The sequence below is a fragment of the Humulus lupulus genome, chromosome 9 (assembly GCF_963169125.1).
Source record: "Humulus lupulus chromosome 9, drHumLupu1.1, whole genome shotgun sequence".
Taxonomy (NCBI): Eukaryota; Viridiplantae; Streptophyta; class Magnoliopsida; order Rosales; family Cannabaceae; genus Humulus; species Humulus lupulus.
The window spans coordinates 139,674,945-139,686,483 of record NC_084801.1 but is presented as its reverse complement, the minus strand read 5'-3'; positions in this window follow the sequence as shown (position 1 = coordinate 139,686,483).

Genomic DNA, 11,539 nt, shown 5'->3' with positions numbered 1-11,539 from the left:
ATGGCTAACCTTTGTTTATGTTTCTTTTTGGAAGTCTGTAAATCAACTTTTAACTCTGTTTCTTTTAGGATCCCGTGTATATAACAGTTTAATTGTATAAAATGAGTCTTTTGAGACCAAAACCTTTTTGACCCTAGCTCTTACATGTTTAATGACACGTTTCCAAATTGTTGGCTTGATTAGCAAGTCTTGTACCTTTATAAGTACACAGTGTAGCGGTCTTGGCTATCCAAGACGTAACATGGTCTTAATCTCGTATTGGTATGAGAGGATCGAAATTAAGATAATAAACTTAAAATAGTTCGCATTAAAATAACAGTTATGAAATTTTTAGATTAATTGCTGCTAGTACGGTTCACTAGTATTATGAATACAAGTGGCCTAGATCTAGGTCACTAGTGTAGTAGGACACTTTATTGAAGGCACTTTATATATAGTGATTTATAGAACTTGACCAGATGTGATTTGTTAATACTTGGTTAAACACCATTTCGTAGTATTAATCAAACACATCGAACGATGATCATATACATTATGATCTTAATCCTGAGGTTGCTATGAACTCCTATATATGTCATCTGATCATTTGTTTCATGCGTTAAGGTTTGTCAGAATGATCAGGCTAAGAACAATTATTTTGGGGACTCAATGATGTATATGGCTGGGGACATAGTTTAACATATATAAAATATATACCTTCTTATAGATGGAATAATGGTTCCTTATTGGGTTGACTTTTGGAACTGAAAAAGTTATGAGTGCTCACGTCGCAAACTTGTTGTGACACTACCTTCACTAGTAAAGTAATGATACTCTAGGCACAAGATATAGCTAAAAGGGTAAAATGGTAATTCTATTCTCTTTTAACAATGAATCATTAATAGAGGATCAACGTTGTATGTAATGATTATATTAATGAACACTTTATTCTTTAATAAAGTACTCGGTAAATATATGACTATAATTATCAAGAGTTCATTATCATATTTATAGTAGAGTAATCATGGGATTAATAAATATGACCATTCAATCAAAGAGCTTTGATTAATAATCTAATATTTACTGGAGCTTGATATTATAGGTTCATAGGTCCCAGGGTGGCTCTATCAACACCATGTCAATGTAAGAGTTGATACAAGGGTATAATTGTAATTTAGAAATTTGAGAAGAATTTTATTTTTCGGGTCAAGTATGTAATTATATTGCAATTGAAGTTGAATAATTAATTTGGAATTAATTATTAATTTTCAAAAATATATTTATTAATTTAAATATATCAAATTTTGAAATTCATATATATAAATAAATTAATTAATTTTTGAAATTAATTATTTTATTTGAGAGATGTAAAATAAAATTAGTAAGTCAAAAATAGTCTTTGATTTATTGAATTTTAAAAGATGATGATAATCAATTTGAATTTAGGATATTGAATTTAAAATTTAAATTTTGAAATATGGTTGTCATCTTTTCCTTAAAAAAATAAATACCTTATTTTATGGATGAGTGATTTTAGTTAAATAAATAAATAAAACAAAAATGCAATATCCTTGAAAAGGGAATAGCAGTTCACGCATGACACAATCCAAGGATTGTGCCATGCATGTACTACTACACTCGTATTGTATCAGTGTTGTTTTTATTTTATTAATTAATTAATTGAAAATAGTTTTTCAAATTTGGTAAGTTAGATATTTACCTAAATCAATTCCTATCACCATTATGATATTATTAATATATTACTATTATTATTAGGAATAATAACGTAATATAAATCTCAATATATATGATATAGAATAAGAAGAAAAGATATAGAAGACAACACAAAACACAGTTAAGAATAGTTCTCAGAATTATTTTGTCAAACAAAATATTTTTTTCTTCTTATTTATTCTAACCATTGTCAGACCATAGTCCAAGTTCGCATGTATTGAGAAATACTTGTGATTTCTAAAATTGCAAACTCATATTCTCTATGTGCCCCCACACCTCTTGAGGTGTAAATAATATTCCGGAAGATCGTAGTTTGAGTACTCAATCAAAGCTTTGGATAAGAAGATCGCTAAATATACGAAAGAGTCAATAACACTTAATAGGCTTCAAGAGGTAATTGTTCATGTTCTTGAACATTTATGTGTTTATATGTTATATATGCATATATTGTATATTTATATATATGTTGCATGCTTAATAATATTGTATGTTAATGTTTCTGTCTCGATGTTTTCTTGTTCGTATAAACCGTTTATATGAGTGATGAATTTTTTTATTGTTGCACATAATGGGCCCATCACGTCTATTCCGCCTGAACTCTGAATGTTTTTTCAACAATTCATTCAATGGCCACGATCAAACCAATTGAAACCATACAAATTGTTCGATTAAAAATATTAAAATAAACGACTAAGATTGAGAAGCAGTTTATGTTCTTCCGTACCAAGCAGGTCCGAATTCAAGTCCATATATATTGTGTTATATAAGATTTCTTTTAGAGCTAATTCTTTACTTATTTTTTAAATCACAAAATGCTGGTTTAGAAAGTATCAAAGTGTGCTGACATATTCCCTTAAAAATTAATACAATATAAGAAGTGAAATGATTATACTTTAAAACGTTTAACTCTCAAAGTCAAAAAAAAAAAAAAAAAAAACGTTTAACTCTCTAATGTTTTAATAAATTATAAAATCAAACCCATCAAAAATTAAGGCCCCACATAGTCAACTATATCCTAATCCTGTAAAATGCTTTGGCTTTATAGGTTGACCAATTATTCATTTATATAATAACTAATAATGCTTCAAAGTAGTGGATCGTGAAAAATATATTATACAATATATATATATATATACTTGAAATAGTAATGATTTTCTTTTTCATCGAAGAGAGAAAGAGAGAACATTAAAAGTAGTTAAGACACTACAAAAAAAATTATTTTTAATGGCGACATTATAAGCAACGATAGAAAACTGCTGCTAATGATGAGTTTTTTTAGCGGCGACAATATGTAGTCGCTGCTAATAAGACCACATAATTAATTCATTAGTAATAAAAATTATAAGCGGTGACATTTATATTATGTCGTTGCTAATAAAATCAAAATTCAGCTAAAAACCGTGTGAATTTTCTCACCTATTTTTTTTCGACAATTAGTGGCGACATGTCTCATCGCTAATAGTCTGACATGTCAATAAAAATATTTATTAGCGGCGACATATGTCAGCGCTAATAGTCTTATATATTCCAGCCTCGATACTCATCTTCCTCATTTGGGTTTGTTGAAAAACCCTAAAAGACCGCCACCTCCACTTTTTCCGTCGGAAAACACCATTTCCACCACTCAATCTTCAAATACACCCCATAAATCACATAACCCAACCCTCCAAACAATAAACCCCACTACTATGATATCTCTCTCTCTCTCTGCGGTCACCACCTCGTCGCTGCCTCCTCAATGCCATCACCACACCACTATAGGTAAGTGTCACTATATATAAATGTGTGTTTGTGTCGTGTATATATATGTTTGTGTGTCGTGTATATATGTGTGTGTATGTGTCGTTTATATATATGTGTGTGTTTGTGTGTGTGTGTCGTGTATGAATATATATATGTGTTTGTGTGTGTGTGCCGTGTATATATATGCGTGTTTATGTGATATATGTATGTGTGAGGTGTATATGTGTTTTTTATTTTTATTTTACTAATTTTGTTTTTTATTTAGGAGAAAACAATCTGGCGTAATTTTTTGAGCGCTTTCTTTTGGATCACTCTATTAATTGGTATGTGATTTTATGTTAATGTATATGCATATATATATTTATGTGTTTATGTGTTTATTGATAAATTTGTTACGTAGAGATTAAAATTTAAAATTTTGGTCTTTGTTCTTAATTTAATTTTGGTGGAGTTATATAGTTTATGTAGCACTTAATAAATTATTTAGAACTAAAAGATTATGACAAAAAATGTATTTGAAAGAGGTGTCTCTTATTTCTTGTTTTAATATTATTATAAACTACAATTGTTAAAGAAGTTTGAATATCCTAAATATTCATGCATAGTGAAAAAGGTTCTGAGATACATATCGTGTGCTGCGGTGATAACGTAATGTTATGAGCTTGTATGTATTAGTGAAGTAGGTTATGGGAAATTTTTGTGTGCTGCGGAGATATAAGGAAGAAACTTATTGTGCGTTGTTTGAATTGTGTTTTTTTAATTGTTCATAGATGGATAGGTCATTAGTATAAGGGATATGCTGTCCTTTTTTGTTTGTTTGTAGATTTATGTATTAATTCATAATACTTAAATTGTTTGGTCGGGGTCATGGGTCGGGGACGTGGGTAGGGATTGGGGTCATAGGTAGGGGTCAGGGATAGGGATCGGGGTCGTGGTTAGGGGCCGAGGGTCGAGGTCATGGTTAGGGGCCGTGGTCATGGGTTGTGGGTTGGGGTCGTGGGTCGGGGTCGTGGGTCGGGGTCATGGTTAAGGGTCATGGGCCGGGGTTAGAATAGGGTCGGAGATAGTATTTGACTTTATAAATTATCATAAGAATCATTAAACGACATTATATATATCTTTTGTATTTTTTGTTTGGTAATAAGAAGCTATTACCATATATAGGATATGATGGTTATTATCACATAGTGATAATTGTTATTATTTCTAATCACAAAAAGCCATAGACACGTTTAGAGACAATGATTCATTAAGGACTCTTAAATATGCTTTTCCGAATTATCCATAACTTTTTTGTCTGCATGGATAGTTTTAGTGTGTTGTATACCTATAGTTTGATCTAGTATTACTCATTTTATAGTTTCAATAATAAAGATTTCAGTATGTGTCTCTCTATTTGTTCTCGTAGGTGGGCAAACTTAATTTTAGTCTGCACACTTAAGAGAACCATGTGGAGGTGCTTCTGAAATTTGTACAAATTTGAACCAATGAAAAGAGTCTAGATCATACTATATGTATACAGCAAACCCAAATGGGATAGATCCTTCACCTTAATAGAAATGGAGTGAAAATGTGGAATAAGACACACACATAGTTAATATTTTTAATCATATGTTCTTATATTTACTGTAGATGGCGATCGATAAAAGTTTGACGAAATTGAGAAATCTCGCCAGTGATGCTTATTGGCATGGTCTCCAAAACTTCATGAATATAACATCACAACACAAAGATTGTGATGGGAGAATAAGATTTCCATGCGTCAAATGCTTGAATGTTAGGCTGCAAACTTTAGATGTCGTTCAGGCACCACAGCCATCGCAGACTTGGCATACACCGCATGCACCTTAGGCACCAGAAGGGAACGATACAGATGACGCCGGGGGTTGAGAGATTAGATATATTATTGTATGCATATTTAATTTGGATATTACCGTTGGTATTAAATATGAAAATCAGAATACACAGCAGAATATGATCTTTTAAAATTTTATTAATATTAACCAAGATCATACATATATAGATATATTAAATAACACATAAAAGGAATAGAGATTACCTCTCATAGCCTATCAAGTGTCCTTGTATATTTTCGTATAAATCAACGATCTTCCTATCCTTTCTGAAAGCTCACACCTTAGTCTTCCAAGCCAATCCTTAAACACACAAGGGCGTGTGGGGGGATATATGATTCAAATGTTGATTTAGGCTCTCTAGGTGTATTCAACACATGAGATCTAGACATGATTGAGAAGATAAAGGCTATAGAAATTTCTAGAATTTCAGGTTTAAGAAATTCTATCGTTTCTTTTCTTGAGAGAGTCTCATAGTAAAAAACAACTTATTAAAACTTCTTCTGAAAGTATCACTTCTTTCAAGTTTATAAAGATAATTAACTAATTTAATTATTCTTTATTTTATTTAAAATAAAATTGTTTTTATACAACTTATTTAATTATTTAATTTAAATAATATTTAAAAAATTAATATTTAAATATAATTAAAAAACAAATTAATTTGAAATTCAAAATTCAATTTCGAGGGATAGAAAATATCCCTAGGTTGCACTGCTTAGTGGCTCTCCCTAATTTTTCATTTGTTAATTTAATTAATATTTAAGATAATATATTTATCACAAAATACATATTAGTTAATTCAACTTTAACTTCATCTTAAAATATTAGTTTTAAATAAATAAATAAATATCTTATTATAAATAAGATAATTATTAATTTTTCTTTATATTAATCAAAACATGATTAATATTTACTTTAACAAAAAAAAATTCAAAATAAAATCGATATAGTTAAATAATTTATTAATTCATAATTAATCAATTTCCTATAAATATCACATAATTATTTCTTTGCCTCGGAATATTAATTTCTTTGCAATTTAGTCATTTTCTCTACAAATCTTCCTTATGACATACTTACCGTTGACAGTAGTACATATGTTACCTGGGGATCATGGACCTATAATACGAAGCTCCAATAAACCAAGATAATTAATTAAACTCGTTAATCTAATAATCTTATTTATTAATTCTATGATTACTCAACTATAAGTATGAAATTACACTCTAAGTAACTATAGAATTATATTTACAGAGTTTTCTTTGTAGTCCATTGATATAATCAATAAATGTAGTTTTGTCCTCCAATTATTGGTTCGTTAATTAGAGCTGGTCAAAGTTATCATTTTACCCTTCTAATTACCTCTAGTTCCTTAAATACAATTAATTCACTAGCAAATAATTAATCTATAACTAAATTATAGATTTGAGCTCAATAACTATTCAATCCCATAATTAACCCTTAAGGGAACCAATATTCGATCCGTTAGGAAAGTATGGATTCCATTATTATAAATCATGTTCCAAACCATTCATGATATTGAAACTCCAAAATTGTATTTTCCTAATTATTTCTATGATGGCGATAAGATACCCTTCTTGAATAATGCCCAACTCATCAAGAAATAAATATGCTTATTCCACATCATCTCTTAGTAGTTTTTCCATACATAGCAAAACATGACCATTCACTATTTTCTTCTTCACTCCCAGGTTTAATAACTATGATAAATGTGTTTAATTAATTAAGGATGATAAATGATCATTCACTATTTCCTTCTTCACTCCCAGGTTTAATAACTATGATAAATGATTTAATTAATTGTCTTGCTTTCCATACTATAATAAATATTCTTTTATTTATTTATTTATTCAAGAGATAAAATAACAACTATTATAGTAAATAAGATAACAACTAATAAAACGAGTAAACAAGACAATATAAAAAATATTAAAATCAAATAATAAAATATGTAAATAAAAAATAAGTGAATTAAACAACAATCAAATAAATTAAAATAAACAATAATTAATTAAAATATGTCTCCGAATATTACAATCTACCCTCTTTAAAATGAGTTTCATCCTCGAAATTTGATTCACCAAAAAGCTGGAGACACTATTTTTTCATGTCATCCTCCAACTCCCGAGTTGATTCCCTTGCCGAGCAGTTATTCCATAGGACCTTTACTAGTGGAATCTTCTTGAATCTAAGTTCCTTGATTCCATTTTCTATGATTTGCATCAGCCGCTCGTCATAGCTTAGGTCCTGCCTCAACTCTATCTCGTAAATCAACACATGGAAATGTTAAAAATGTTGTACGTATCTACCAGGGCTGGTGGTAAAGCTAAGCAATAGGCAACCTACCCAACCTTGTCCACTATCTCAAATGGACCTATATATCTTGGGCTTAGCTTACCCTTTTTCCCAAAACATATCATGCCTTTCATAGGTGATACTTATAGAACCACAAGGTCACCTACTGTTAATTCAACTTCCCGACGTTTCAGAATAGTGGTTTCATCGCTTTGTTGTTTATTATTTAATGATGATGATGATGAGGAAGTTGATGGAATCTTATCAGTTGTGAGTTCCTCCAAAAATACCTTGCTCCGAGGTTTATAGTTGTAACGCCCTGGTTACCCCAGAACAGTTACGGTGAACGGTGGACCGAAAATTTGACCCGCTACCCGAGTCCTTTGGTCAAAAACATGCTATAAATGTAATTAACAGGTTAAGGTGGAAAACTAATAAAAAGGGAATGGATATTTTCATTACAAACTGCTCTGCAGAGCTAATTAAAACATTTACAAGTTGTTCTTAGTACAAAATGGTCACTACTGTTTCAAATTTACAATCCTACCGACCTAAGCGGCAAAAATAGGGTAAACCCCCTAGTTCCTCTGAGAACGCCTTGGCCGTGGTGGTCAAGCGGGCGCATATGTACACATCACTACCTAAGCTCTCCACTCAAGGATGGGTGAGCTTTTCTTTCCCTTTACCTGCAACACATAGCACCCATGAGCCAAGGCCAGCAAGAAAACTCAATAAAGCATGATATAATATCAACAATGATCATAATAATCATTCAGGACCATCAGTCCAAACAAATAGGTGACAGTCGCAACAATCACAAAAGTGGGTACAACCCTCTCTAGCCATGTGACGTTAAGGTCACTCGGCTTAACTAATAAGAGAACCTTTCATAAGTTTGAACAGGACAGGTGTATGGTGATTAGTCACCAACATAACCTTCCTCATGACTTACAGTCATAACCCTGGAACAACGTTCCCTAGCCATGTGACAAACAGTCACCGGGGCCATATGCCCTGGCTCTGAATAACTGGTCTTAGACCAGACAAGCACTTATCAGTTCATCGACCTTAGGGTCGGTCCAACGTTAATACCCCATATGAGTCATTCAATGCTGATATCGATTAGATCTAATCTTCATTTGGCTCAGCGTTCATGACGCTATGCCATTTCTTACTCTTTAGGTCCGTGTCCCTGACTAGTCAGTACATATACAAGTATTCAACATTCGCTAGCATTTAATAGGTAATCTATGTCCACATTTATCAATCAACATGCCTCAATAATAACCACGCATGTCACATATACACAGGGTGCAGTTTTCTTATCTCAGATTTGAGCTAGAAAGATTAAAAGAACGACTCGTGAGAACGATCAACCTTTAGTCCTTTAGCAGTCGCCTAATCATAACCAAACACGGGACATCATCAATAATAATGGTCAACATAGATTCCACACAATTATCTAGCCTCCGGAAGATCAATCCCAACTAATCCAAGTAGTAGGGACACTCCCGAGGCCTATAGCTAAGTTCCTGGGGTCAAAACGAATAAACGGGGTGAAAACAGGGCAAGGGTTGCGGCCCTAGCACCATGGGCCGTGGCCCCCAGAAATACTTGAAGCAAGCATCGCGGCACCCAACACCAAGGGCCGTGGCGCCCAGCCCAGACAGAACCCACTCTTCTTCCTCATCGAGCCAAGGCCGCGGCGCCCAAGAATAGGGCCGCGACCCCCAACCTTGGGCCCTTCCCAAACGTGTTTTCAACTTCTCCAAGTTTCCAAAATCATACCTAACCATCCCCAATCATCAAACACAAAGTTCCCAAGCTTCCCAAAACTCTCAAAACCCAAGGTTCAAACTAACCAAAAACTCAACAATTCACAAAGTCCAATTCAAAGCTTAGAAACTCAGAAAACTCAAAACTTTAAACTTAGATTACCTTTGATTGGGTTGTTTTCTGTCAAATCCTTCGGTTAAGAAGCTTCTAATCTTTCCTAGGATTGCTATGCCTCGATCCTCGCTTGATTCCGACTCCTAGAACTCGAGATATCTTTGAAAATGCTCAAACGTTAAAATGAACTATCGAAAGGGAGAACAAGAGGTTTTCTAATCGTATGTTCTATCTGACAACTACTTCAAGCTTAAGTAACCTAAAATAAAACCTAGTCGAGATATTGTCAGTATCTCGAAATTTACCTAAATAGCTCGAGATACTGAAAATATGTCCAAGAAAAGATACCTGAGATAACCAGAACTCACATTTCTTGAACTTAGCAAACAGTCTGTGTTCCCTCATTCTCTGTAGAACCAATCTCAAGTGATACTCATGTTCTGACTCTAACTGAGAATATACCAGAATGTCATCAATAAAGACAATCACAAACTAGTCTAGATAGTCCTTGAACACTCTGTTCATCAGATCCATAAAAGCAGCAGGGGCATTAATCAATCCAAATGACATAACTAGAAACTCATAATGCCCATACCTGGTACGGAAATCAGTCTTGGGTATATCTCCTTCCTTGACCCTCAACTGATGATAACCAGAACGAATGTCAATCTTTGAGAATACCTTCTTGCCTTGCAACTGATCGAACATATCATCTATCCTTGGCAAAGGATACTTATTCTTGATTGTCAGCTTATTCAGTTCCCTGTTATCAATACACATTCTCAGAGAACCATCCTTCTTCTTTACAAACAGAACTGGTGCACCCCAAGGTGAGAAACTAGGTCTGATAAAACCTAATTCCAACAGTTCTTGCAACTGCACTTTTAATTCTTTAAACTCAATTGGGGCCATTCTGTAAGGCGCTCTAGACACTGGCTCCGTCTCTGGTGCCAATTCTATAGCGAACTCAATTTCTCTATGCGGTGGTAACCCTGGAAAATGTTCTGGAAACACATCCAGAAACTCACAAACTAACCTGGTATCCTCTGGTCTCACTGGCACGACCTGAGTGGTATCAACCACATTGGCTAAGAATCCAATGCAACCTCCTTGCAATAAATCCCTAGCCCTCAATGCAGAAATCATAGGAATGCGAGGTCCATGCATAGCACCAACAAATACAAAAGGATCCTCACCTTCAGGCTCAAAGGTGACCATCTTCCTTCTGTAGTCAATGGTTTCCCCATACTTTTCCAACCAATCCATACCCAATATCATATCAAAGTCAGTCATAACCAACTCTATTAAATCCACTGATAACTCTCTGCCCTCTACTGTCACTGGCAAAGACCTGACCCACCTCCTGGATACCACCAACTCTCCAGTGGGTAACAAGGTACCAAACCCCACAGCATAAAAATCACAAGGCCTACACAGTCTATCATTAACACTACTAGCAACAAAAGAATGTGTAGCACCAGAATCAATCAACACATGATAAGGGGTTCCAGCACTAAGAAGCTGACCTGTAACAACTGAGGGAGAAGCCTCAGCCTCTGCTTGAGTCAATGCGAACACTCGAGCTGGGGCCGAGCTGTTTGCCTTCCTGGGTTCTTATTTTCATGCCTTAGGGCAATCCGTTTTAAGATGACCCACTGCTCCACATGAGAAGCAGCCTTTTTCCCTACACTCTCCCAAATGATGCCTCTTGCATCTGGGGCACTCAGGATAAGACTTCCAGGCTTCACCAATACCTGGACGACCCATAGAAATACCACGGGGCCTCCTGTCAGGACCTAGAACTGGGAAGGTGTCAGGAACCTTCCTCTTCTGATAACTGGGGCCAGCACCCTACCTGAACCCACAAATGGAGGACTTGGCCTCCTGAATTCCTTTCTGGCTGCACTGTAACACCAGATTCTGTTCTCTGCACTCTCAGCTGTGAGTGCCTTCTCCACCACCTGTGCATAAGTAGTGACCCCTGCCACAGTGGTGATACATACATCTCGGGCTAACCTGGG